We start from the raw sequence: 11,961 nt of genomic DNA, 5'->3' as shown, positions 1-11,961 counted from the left end.
TCACACTCCAGGAATATCGATAACTCCGGGATGGGACACCTTTTCGGAGGGACCCATAGAAGACCAATGCCGACATAACCATGTAGCTAGCTTGTGTGCTTGTGTGCTGTGCCTTGAAGTCGACTTTTATCAAAATACACCGACCAAAACTCTGTCCACAAAAGAACTTCGTGTACCACCTAAAATAGTACATTGAACGCTCTCTCACTCGAAATTTCATGCTGGTGACGTCATATTTTGTGATACGATCGTTGATATACAATATTCTTTCCAATTCTCTACTAGTTGCCGACGATTACCCCTGACGAGTGTCAGCCGAAAATATTCGGGCTCATTTCAATATGAATATACTATTCAATTACTAGCTAATTCCGTGTACAGGGTGCACAACTTTTTGGGTTATGATAAGCACGTTTCTTGTTATGGGTGTATGATGCGCGACCGGGGCCTGTATACTAGGCTACCACATCATTTGCGCAAATATTATACGTGGTCTGATATAGTGGTATTCCGAATTATTTTCTGCTTTTGCTTTGAAAACTGTGCACGTCTCCTGGGGATAATCCTACTTACACCTGGGAACTTTCAAGTGCCTGCCGTAATAGTTGAACAAGATATATGTTATACGCCGTACAGGGATATGCGCCGTACAGTACGTAACTATTGACTTTTTATTCTACGTTAGGTAATCCACAATGTTCATTATTTACGCAAAAAGCAACGATTGACTGCTTTGTTATGTTGATTTGTGAATGAGAATGCATATTGCAAATAGTTGTATTTAAATGTTATGTTATAACCAAACTGAGCATTTCTTACTTTTGAAATAGCTATTTTTTAATTATAGAAGCACTTTCGCAATATCTCCGTGATTGTATAATAGGCGTATACAGTGCAGATGAATAAATTCCAATCCGCATGATCGAATATTGCAGGAATTCAGAATTGAGCGGTATTTTTTATATTATCAATCTTTGAAAATATATGTTTGTTGCCAAATCCCTAATTCAATCACGGTATTTTCTGGAGCCAAATATTTTAGCGATTATTTCCAACAGCATCGACACCATGGTTACGTTTGAAACATAAATTAATTTAAAACAAAAACTAACACGTTTTGCCATGATTTCCTACAGACGAAAATAACATCTGAAATTACGAGACACTAGTTCACGCGATTGCACGGCATGGAATGCTCAGAAGGTGGTTCTTGTATTCAATAAATACTTTCACGCGACAAAGAGGAGTTCACGGGAGACTGCGTTGCATGGAGAAACAACCGCTTGAACTTTCCCCCATTTTTGTCAATGTTATCCATGAATCATACCCCGTGGAGAGATTGCTATACCGCCCGCCTTTTACGGCGATTGAGGATATACTATCTACATGTTTTTGGTGACTCGACCCGACTTGACTCGAGTCAATTTGTGTATTGACTCGACTTGAACTCGCTTCATTGTGCAGTGTATGGCTCGAATCAAGTCATATACTTGGAAAATAGGGCCGAAAAGTGTTAGGGTCAAGGGAAAGTACGATATTATGAATGCGAGCCATTCTAAATCACTCGAGCAGAGTTGAAAAAAGTGGGTTGAACCGGATTGATTTCGAAACTGAACAGTGAGCACGATGACTTGGACTCGGGCTCGAGTCACAACACTATGACTCGTATACTCACTGACTTGGACTCGGACTTGACTCGAGACAAAACTATAAAAGGGAGATTGACTCGTGACTCGGAACCTTGTGAATTGTCCTCGCTACTGAAGGTAGATTTATCAGCGAGAGTTATAGTTTCGATGGTATTTTCTAGGGATGGTGTGAACGTCTATAAGGTTCAGGTTCGTGTGAACGCGAACCTTTCTGAAAGGTTCTGTGCGAACGTGAACCTCATAACGTCACGTGACGTCATATTGCTAATTCCAACCCTACGTTTCAGTAAAGTGATAGCATATATAAATGTACGATACCTAGCGACGACTCGGGCCACATAATGCCGCAATGCTGAAGTACATATTGACTTTTTAAACGTTGCCAAATGTATCAACTGGGGCAATCAAATGATATAATAATCCCATAAATTAATATCTTCCGTCGCTTTGCCAACAATATCGACGAGGACTTGCAAGGGAATATAAGCCTACGGCGTGGCCTACGATACTTAGTAGGCCATGCTTACGCCTTAGCAGTCTAGACAAGACCGGACAATGTATTCGGCGCCTGAGTATAATTGCTACGTTAATATTGAGCAGAGTGTAAAACGGGTTTCTGTACTTGCTACCGATATTACCCCTTTAACAAGTTACACAGCAGTAGCCAACATCTACAAATCGCACGGATCTGGTTTTCATGATACAATATACATATGAAATCAAGATTGACCCCGTACGCCTGCTAGATTTTTTACATCAGGCAATGATATCAATTTCATTGATAGGTTTAATAAGCATAATTCGCCGACTACCCACATGTAGTGTATGTAGCTCTTGATGTTGTGTGATAGCGGGTGAAGCTCACAGCAGAGAGTCACTAAATTTTCACAAACGGAAAGCTGGATATTTCGAGCAAACTTTTGTAACAGAGTAAAGTAAAATGTTTGAGATTGTCAAGGTGCATGCTCGTGTTGTTTTTTTGTGCTGCCAGCGCCATGCATAGGGTGACCCGCAGTTGAAATGCAATAAATTTGAACCAAAGATGTTCTAATGAAGTGAAAATTGTAATATATGAAAAAATGTTCATAGTGCATGCAAGGAAATCGGTATGGTCGAAAAATAACAAGGTTTTATCAATGTGATGTAGAGCAAACATGATATTCTTTGTGGACGCATAAAATATACAATATACATACTTCAACTTTGACATCCTAATACTGTTATTACGTCACAATGTACGTGATTCAGAATCGAATCACTCGATTTTGCCCACATCTACCTAGAACCCAAAGCAAGAATCTGGAAATATTGGCCACAGTCGGAGTGATCACATTTTACTTGAATTATTTGGGGTGCTACAGCACCACAGTGAGTTAGAGCAACATCATTTGTTTTTCTAATTTGCCATCGGACATGGTGACGAATCACATCGGCACATGTATTGATAGAATATGTTGTTTTGATTAGTAGCAGGTAGCACGCCCTTTTGCGTTGCAGGCATCAGAGATTTCGTTATGAAAATGATCCGAGGTTCTACTTGTGTCTTTTAAATATTCGGCAAATAGGCTACACACGCGATAATTTGGGTCAACAGTTACAGAATCAGGGTGTCGTTGCGACCCTGATGTTTCATAAGAGTTGCCGAGTCGTTAGCTTATGAAGGCCTTCAGTGTCGTGCGCAACCCATTCGTACAAAATATTCGGCCACAATTGTCGAACCGTCTATTCGTGCTTGAGGGTAGTTTCGGTAAATGAGTGCCATCTCTTGAGCTAAACAATTCTTCGCACAGCATATTATTCGATTTGTGACCTACGAACATTCACCAACTAAACTGGTATGCGTGCTTTAGCTATAAGGAGTATTACATACAATTTTCGCAAACAGATTTTATGCAAAACCCGGCATTAGCCTATTTCAGTGGTTTTCAACCGGGGGTCCGCGAAGCATTTTCAGGGGGTCCGCGAAACCTTCAAATAAACAAAATGATTGATAACCTAATTTGTATTTTTTTTAATTAGAGAAATCACGAATTGAATAGCATATTCAGATTGAAATGAACCCGAATATTTCCGGCTGACACTCGTCAGGGGTAATCGTCAGCACGAAGCACTTTCGCTCCAAAACCGCTAAAACTCCAGGACTCACATAAACAGAATGGTCGTGGAATGAAATATTCTACTGCGCTAACTCATTTTAGTTGCCAAATCGACAATAGCCGACTGATACAAACATATTGCTGATTAGAGATGTTTTGATGGGGTTTCAGAAACAATTTGTTTGCAAAAATCCATTTTCTCCTGTGATGTAGACTACATAACCGCTATTCCGGCATAACTGCAGGAAGATCTGCTATAGATAGAAATGACAAGGCTGGGACGTTATATTGGTGCCATTGCGATCATACCCAAAGGTATGATATGCGCCTGTGCACAGCACTATGATGACAATATGTTCACTGTCATTGCGCGTGGTAGGTCTTTGTTTCATCTAAAAGTGCTGGAGTCTACTATTATTCAGTTGAACAAACCTATTTTATGTAGACAAAAAGATTTTCTCTATAACCTACAAATTTCCCATTAGTGCATGTGTTTCGTGTGTGTAACTGTTTATTTACGAATTGCGTTGCTACTATAGTACCGTATGTCCGTATACTGGTTGCCAGTAAACTCGCCCCAAAGTAAATTCGGCCCAGGCAAATTCGGCCATTACATCAGTAAATTCGGCCCACCGAGAATATTGTATTATAATGTATTACCAACCGTTAACATGAATTAATTACATAATTATACTATTATTAAGTGATTTGGATGTCAGAGTATGCGTAGATCGCGTAATCACGGGAGATAGCGCGGATATTCACGGGGACCGAATTTACCGACGGCCGAATTCACCGGTCAATTCACTGGTTACTCGGTCAATTCTGCCCTCGGAGAATTTTTTATAAAAATGTATTACCAACTATTAACGTGAATTAATTTCATAATTATATTATTATCAAGTGATTTGGAGAACAGGGCATGCGTATAAATATATATATGTATATATATATGCCGATGTTTACGGGGCCGAATTTACCGACAGCTTAATTCAATCGGTATATTCGGCCCTCGGAGAACATTGTGTGAAATTGTATTACGAACTAATAATGTGTATTATATTACATAATTATAATATTATCAAGTGATTTGGAGGTTAGGGGTTAGGTTTAGGGTTAGGATTAGCGTTAGGGTTAGGATTAGGGTTAGGTTAGGGTTAGGATTAGGGTTAGGTTAGGTTAGGTTAGGATTAGGGTTAGGATTAGGGTTAGGTTAGGATTAGGGTTAGGTTAGGATTAGGGTTAGGGTTCAGGTTAGATAATGGTATTGTAACTGTTGTTGTTACTCTGGCACTGGCCAAATTTACCGAGGGCCGAATTCACCGAGGGCCGAATTCACCGACGGCCAAAGTGACCGAGGGCCGAATTCGACGGGCCGAATTTACTTTGGGACGAGTTTACTGGCAACCCCGTATACTTCATAGTTTGTTATTGTTGCCATCGGTACAATGCGAATTTCATGGTTTGTGATTTTGATTGTTGCGTCATACTTTGCCTTTTTGGTTTTGCTTTTAAATCTGTTTAAATCCCTTTAGTGTGCCGTTAACTCTTGAAAAGAGGCACCCGAAAAGTCTTCGAGTTAATAAATATTATTATACGATGGATATTGTATTGAAAGCTATATTCAAGTTCTGTACCACGAACCAGCTATTTAAATACCCAAAGGTGTTGTCGGAAGCGTTACGCGTTATTATTACATTCGCCAAAACCTATTTCTGTGGAAATGGATTTTCGGCACTCTTTCATATCAAATTGATGGTGCGTATTTTCAAGACACAACATATTTCCAATAGTGTAGCTACAAAATTCACTTTGAAATAATCAAAGTCTCCTCAATTTCTGTATAAATAGTATGATGTTATTTTGAAGAAAGGTCACTTTGTTGCTGTTTATCACTAGCCTACAGTTAATATTTGTACGATGATATAGGTAAATTTGAACCAAAACTGTGTGGGGGTCCGAGGGGGTCTGTGACGACCAAAAAGGGGTCCGCGAAGACGAAAAGGTTGAGAACCACTGGTCTATATTGATTTTAACGATGTTCCATACTGGGATCGGTCATATGCGATTAGGCACGGTACATCTTGATCTTAGTGTCAAACGCCGTGCCAAGTTTCAAGGTTGACACTGAATGATTAGGGCAGTATCCGACTTCTAATATAGCATTGGATGGATATACGTTCCTGCACTCACCGACCCGTTCCAATGCGGGCGGGGTAGGCCTCTATATCAAATCTAATCTGCGATTCACTGTGCTAACGGCCTATAATCTTGCGTATCGAGACTGTGAGCAGCTATGGGTCAATTTGGAAGATTTCCAGCATAACAAGTCCCTAATCATTGCGATCATATATAGACACCCTAGATCTAGCGTGGATGATGTCACCGAATTCACAGAAGAAAGGAATCGAGCCTTGTGTAAAATCAACGAAAAGTCGAACGATTGTTTCATCATTGGAGATCTTAATGTTAACCTCAAAGCAAAAAATAGCCCGACTGTGAACCGATATATCAATATGTTACGATGCTGTAACTTCGTACCATTAATTTCCCAACCGACTAGGTATTCGGACAGTTCTAGTACTCTTCTTGACCATATTTACACGAATTTATCCACCCGGGAAATCCAACCGTGTGTGTGCCCATATGTAATATCTGACCACTTGCCTGTTTTTGCGATAGTTGATTTGAGAACTAGCAAATGTAAACCCTTGCGTTATTATAAACGTGACCTCGATGGTATTGATCCTTCCCGTTTAGCAACCGAATCTCAATATGTGTTCTCTACATTATTTGACAAACCCTTAACCTTGAGCAATTTTGAAGCATACTTCGATGCTTTCAAGAATGCCATTGACGAGTTATTGAACAGTCGAAACAGCAATTTGGTTTTCGGGAAGGATTCAATACCTCCCAGGCAATTCTCGATGTGACGGAGAAATACTATAAGGTAATTGAGCGAAACAAAGTGGCATGCAGTATATTCCTTGATCTCAAGAAAGCGTTTGATACCGTTGATCATGAAATCCTTCTTGCCAAGTTATCGGCCTGCGGTATCAGGGGTGTTGCCAATGACCTTTTCAGATCTTACTTGAGCAATAGATCTCAATGTGTCGATATCGGTGGCATCAACTCGTCGCCTGGCGCCATACGATGCGGTGTCCCTCAAGGGTCTGTTCTTGGTCCGACATTGTTCTTGATTTATATCAACGACCTAGCTAAATCCACATCGATGGAAACCACCCTATTTGCTGATGACACGCACCTCTTCGCCTCATCAGATTACGTTGATGAGCTCAATGCGAAGCTTAATAGGGAAATGACTTTGGTATCCAAATGGATGATGTGTAATAAATTAACGCTGAATGCTGCCGAAACCCAGATTATATTCATTAGTAACGTCATAAGTACTAAAGAATATCGCACTGTTAGTGTAATGGTAAATGATAAGACGATAAACCCTTCTAAGGTTGCATATTCATTGATGGCGATCTATCCTGGAAGGACCATACCCAGAAGCTAGCGGTTAAACTCTCCCGTGGTGTTGGCATCTCACGGCGCCTTAGACATCTAGTTCCGAAGACGGTGCTCCGAGAAGTGTATTTTGCAATGGTTCACAGTCACTTGCAATATGGAATTTTGAGTTGGGGCTTCTGCAACAAAACTACTTTGCATCCAATACAGGTGATTCAAAACAACGCCATTCGTGACCTTACGGGGTCATTTCGATGTAATCTTGGGAAGTCATATCGGGAGTGGAGAATATTGAGAGTTGAAGAAATTAAATATCTGGAAGTAGCTAAATTCATGTATCGTTTTTACAATAAACAGCTTGACTTTAGTTTGGAGGATGAATTACAACTATCAACATCCACCCATAGTCACAATACCAGATTTTCAGCCGCACCAAATTACCGCCACAATTTAGTAAGGAAGGAATTCTGCAAACGATCTCTTTTGATAGCCGGTCCTATCATCTGGAATAATGTACCCATTACAATTCGTGAACGAAGCTTCAACGGTCTTAAAAAATCACTGATAGACTATCTGCTGGACCCTTCTAATCAACCTATTGGTCTGTAATTGATGCACTGTTGTTGTTGCTGTTCGAACATGGCTTTCTTATGTGTATGTTGTTCGTTTATACCCATCTCTTTTATTTTTGTGTTTTTGAAATTTATCATTGTGTTCGTCTGTCTCGTGAGTTATAATTTGTATGCTCTATAGGGAAGGGATTGACTAGATGACCTCTCGGTCGTATCGTCCCTCCCCTGTCCATATACCGATTATTTGAATGTTTCAAATTTTCCTGGTGAGACGAATTTAATAAATGATCTATCTATCTATCAGTAATTTCGTTATCGAGTTCGAGTATGGTATAAAGGTGTGCGCTGATCTGGCATGGCATCTGCCTACCGCATTGCGGATTTCACGCAAAAGCCGGTGTTGGCCTGTGCTTATTTTGACGGTGTTCCATACCGAGATAGGTGTTTAAATTTCGAATGGTATATCTCAACGATCTCACAATACAGTTTACTAAGTTTCTTGGTTTGCATTCAAATGCCTTGCCTCCAGCTAGAGGAGAGCTCGTGTGAACAGAATGACGTGACATTTTCATGCCATAATGCATCATTATGACGTCAACATGACAAAAAAAAAATCGCGAAATTGTAGGCCCTGACCTTGCCCCACCACCCAACCTTGTCACGAGCCGCCACTGTCATTATTCGAATTGCGAATCGCTTATTCGCTGGGTGGCGCAGATGTCTCATACCCACATTTCTCAAAACGTGTTGTCAGTTGTATTGGTCTTCCGACTACTAGGGTCAATTGATCATTTACAAATGGAACGTATACCACAGCGCTACCTCATCACCTATCGGTTAGTAACCGACGGTGACAAATGCATTGTATAATACTGCGAGTAAAATTTTTCGGAATGTCGTATAGGCCCCCTGAAGTGAATGGTAATAGTGCAGTGGTCGGGGACCTATGGCTCTTTTGGGTATAAGATATGGCTCTTTGACAAATTTTTAATTTTGTTCTCAATTCAGCAATATTGCAGCAATTTGTTAGTAAATTTTCATGGCGGCCTGAAAAATTATTCTCGTGGCAGGATAAACATGTCTTTGAATAGTGAAGACAGTAGAGTATCCGGGGTCAGGGACTCAAACCACCTTTCAAAATCCCTTAATTTAAGTTGCGACTAACACCACTCGGGCATTCGATCTACCCGCCTTCGCGCGCCTCGAAATCTTGGATCGTTCGATACCTGGATTGATCAGAGAGAATAGCAGACATGACGATGCTTGTAAGACAATGCAGTTTTCAAATACACTTTGTCTTCCTGATCGACGCGAAATAAATTGCCTTGAAAGTGAGATTCACAATTACAAATTCAAATTCAGAACACCGCCATGGCTATCCATGTTCTTGTTTGGTACGCTTTCTAGCACCGCCGTAAAAATGTAGGTGTGTATAGCGCAACGTTATGTTACGCCGAATACTTTAGAAGTCGATCGATATTTAGATTTTCGGAATCAGAGCGACAGGTACATATGATTAATATCAGTGATCATAAATTCCAAGCTATTTACGATGAGTTGCGCTATCATAGGTGAGGTTTGGCCCGTCTGTGCCTCATCCGTGCCTTACCTCTTCTTTCGCGCTTTATTTTCAATTCAATTCAATTTGTTGCTAGTAATTTCATCATTTCAATACACCACAAGACTGCGATACAATGAAAGATAGGAAGGTGTCCAAACAACTTGGAGTAGTCATCGATATTAGACACCCACATGGCCCAGGCGAGATGATAAAAAAAAGAAGGCATGCCCACTGAAAGAAAAGTAAAAGAAGATCATATAAAAGGACCGGGGATAAATGAAAGGTGGCATGTGTCAGATGGCGGGATCGATATGTCAGGTCGTAGTCCGGTAAAATAAAGGCCTACCTAGTATTTTCAAACAATGAATATACAAGTTCTGTAATTTTGGTAATAAAAATGTTCAGAATCTAGTCATTCATAAACATCGATAAAAAGTACCAAATCATTGAAGGTTTCACAATTTTCCTTCACTCATCCATGACGACATGTGAAGCACTGCCTCACTTGCTTCCCCTAACCCACGTCACTGACCTATCACACCTTGCAATGTGAATGTACTGCATGTGACGGCTCCACCTACGAATGTGGGCAGAAAAATATGGCGCACACTACGAGTCCCCTATATTAGTGCTGCCCATACGTCAGAACTTTTCAATTGTGACGCAACATTTGATTGACATGTATGACTCTTTGGAAGTGACAATTGAAAAGTTTGGGCCAATATGGCTCAAATAAAAATATCTATCATATCTATCTGATTGTGCTAGATAAAAGCGGATGCCATTATATATGTTTGACATCCGTTTCCAATAATTGGCGTACTTTCTGTTTTAGGAAGAGAATCCAGTTTACTATAAACCCGTCGCATAAAATTTGTGGGTACACGAACGCAGACGCCGTGTTCTCGGAATTTCGCTCAAATTACAGTTCTTCGCAAATCACACTTGGAAGAGCATGCAGTGACATGTCCGTGACCGACTGTAATTTATGAATGGTATATATGCTCAATTGCTCTTTGCTCAATATATTTCGGCTCGAAACGACTTCTGTGAATTAAAAACCAAATAAGCAGTTCGAAGAAAACTGTACTCTACAAATTCACGAGGCATGATCGAATGTTTGAAATTCCACCCCGTTATTGCCTGTTAAAATCTGGCGCAACGCAATAGTATTGCGATGCTCGTGTGTTTGTTTGTACTTCGAATATTGTTAAATTGGAACACATCGCGGTCGTAAGTAAACATTCCGTAACGAATGGATTTCAATTGCTGTACGGGGGAATTCTAATTTTTTGATGGCAGGCAAAGAAAGCGGTGACATCATTTCGATTACTTGACGGTATAGCGAGAGATAGGTCTTGTATATATAGTGCGCAGCATAGTTCGCCCAGCGGTCAAAGGCTAAAAGGAACGAACATCTTAGATTGTGGTACCTCCAAGAGCTCATACATTTGGCAACATGCCGAAACATCGCATCATTTCTTTTCATACGTCTGATTGGTCAGATTCATTGAAAACATCACAATAGTAGAAGCCATGATGGAATTTTTAGAGGGGTGGTTGATGTATTTTTGGTATTCCATAAATGGTGTGACGTCATAAATCCTTTATGGCCTATATAAAGCATGGCTTGGCCACCTATTTTGCAATACTTTTGAAATACATTTAATATATATTACATGAAGAGAGCAAATCTCGAGTGTGTTTATTATAACCATGCGACAGAGGTGTTGTGGTTTCACTCTAGTCACCATTACGAACAATGCGCTGACATTGAGACCCAATTCCGGAAAAGACAAAACTGCACACTGTACGTACAATGTACATGTACACGTGTTCAGACTTTCAAGGAAAATATACCGAAACGTAGTTAAACAGAGAAGCGAAAACGCCAATGCGAAACAGTTATATGCAGGTCACGTGGACAATATAATAGTTAGACAAATTTACGAATTAAATATTAGTGGCCACACTGCTGTATCACTTCCGACTCAAAAGGTTCCCGGCCTCAAGAGAAACCCGAATCGCGATTTAATATCAATGAACCAAACTCCAAATTCCGCGTCTATAGTTAGTTAACTCTCTTGTATATACCTCAAGACGCATACGCAAGCTTACTGCCAGATTACGACTAAAACGCAGGGAACATAGAAATATTCCAACTCATATCGTCGTCAGAGCCACTGTTTGAACGGTTGATAACTGTGTTCAACCGGCTAATCGTCGTATTTTGCCAATTCCGCTGTTCGTGGTGCTGATAGAATAGAACCCCTATATGATTCGTAATATAATGTAATATAATATTATGTATAGACTTGGTGCTAACGTATTAAAGTGGAAAACAAGGACATGGATTCTGAGGTAACATTTTGGAATCACTTTCACCAGTCCGGCCCGCGAGCAATCTGAAGGTCTGAATCCGGCCCGCGGCGCAAGTTGAGTTTGACACCCCGCCATAAAATGTACTGTCAGCTCGTTTTGAATGTGAGCCTTGGTATTGTTTCGCCGCGTCGATAGATGCTATAACAACTATAGAATTCGTTGCAAATTCGCTGTAACAGATAAGGCGTGTCTATTCCTTGGACTTATATAGGACTCCTTGTTCTCGG

The 11,961-nt window shown here is 40.4% G+C and overlaps 1 protein-coding gene across 1 annotated transcript in view; it reads left to right on the top strand.

Moving 5' to 3' along the window:
- LOC145444240 (CCN family member 2-like) overlaps positions 1-11,961 on the top strand; it is a 288,076-nt gene that overhangs the window by 259,289 nt on the left and 16,826 nt on the right. The window lies entirely within an intron of this gene.

Source organism: Botryllus schlosseri, chromosome 8 (assembly GCF_051294905.1).
Source record: "Botryllus schlosseri isolate E-star chromosome 8, Bs_hap1, whole genome shotgun sequence".
NCBI classification, from domain to species: Eukaryota; Metazoa; Chordata; class Ascidiacea; order Stolidobranchia; family Styelidae; genus Botryllus; species Botryllus schlosseri.
This window is presented reverse-complemented; position numbering and strand designations above follow the sequence as displayed.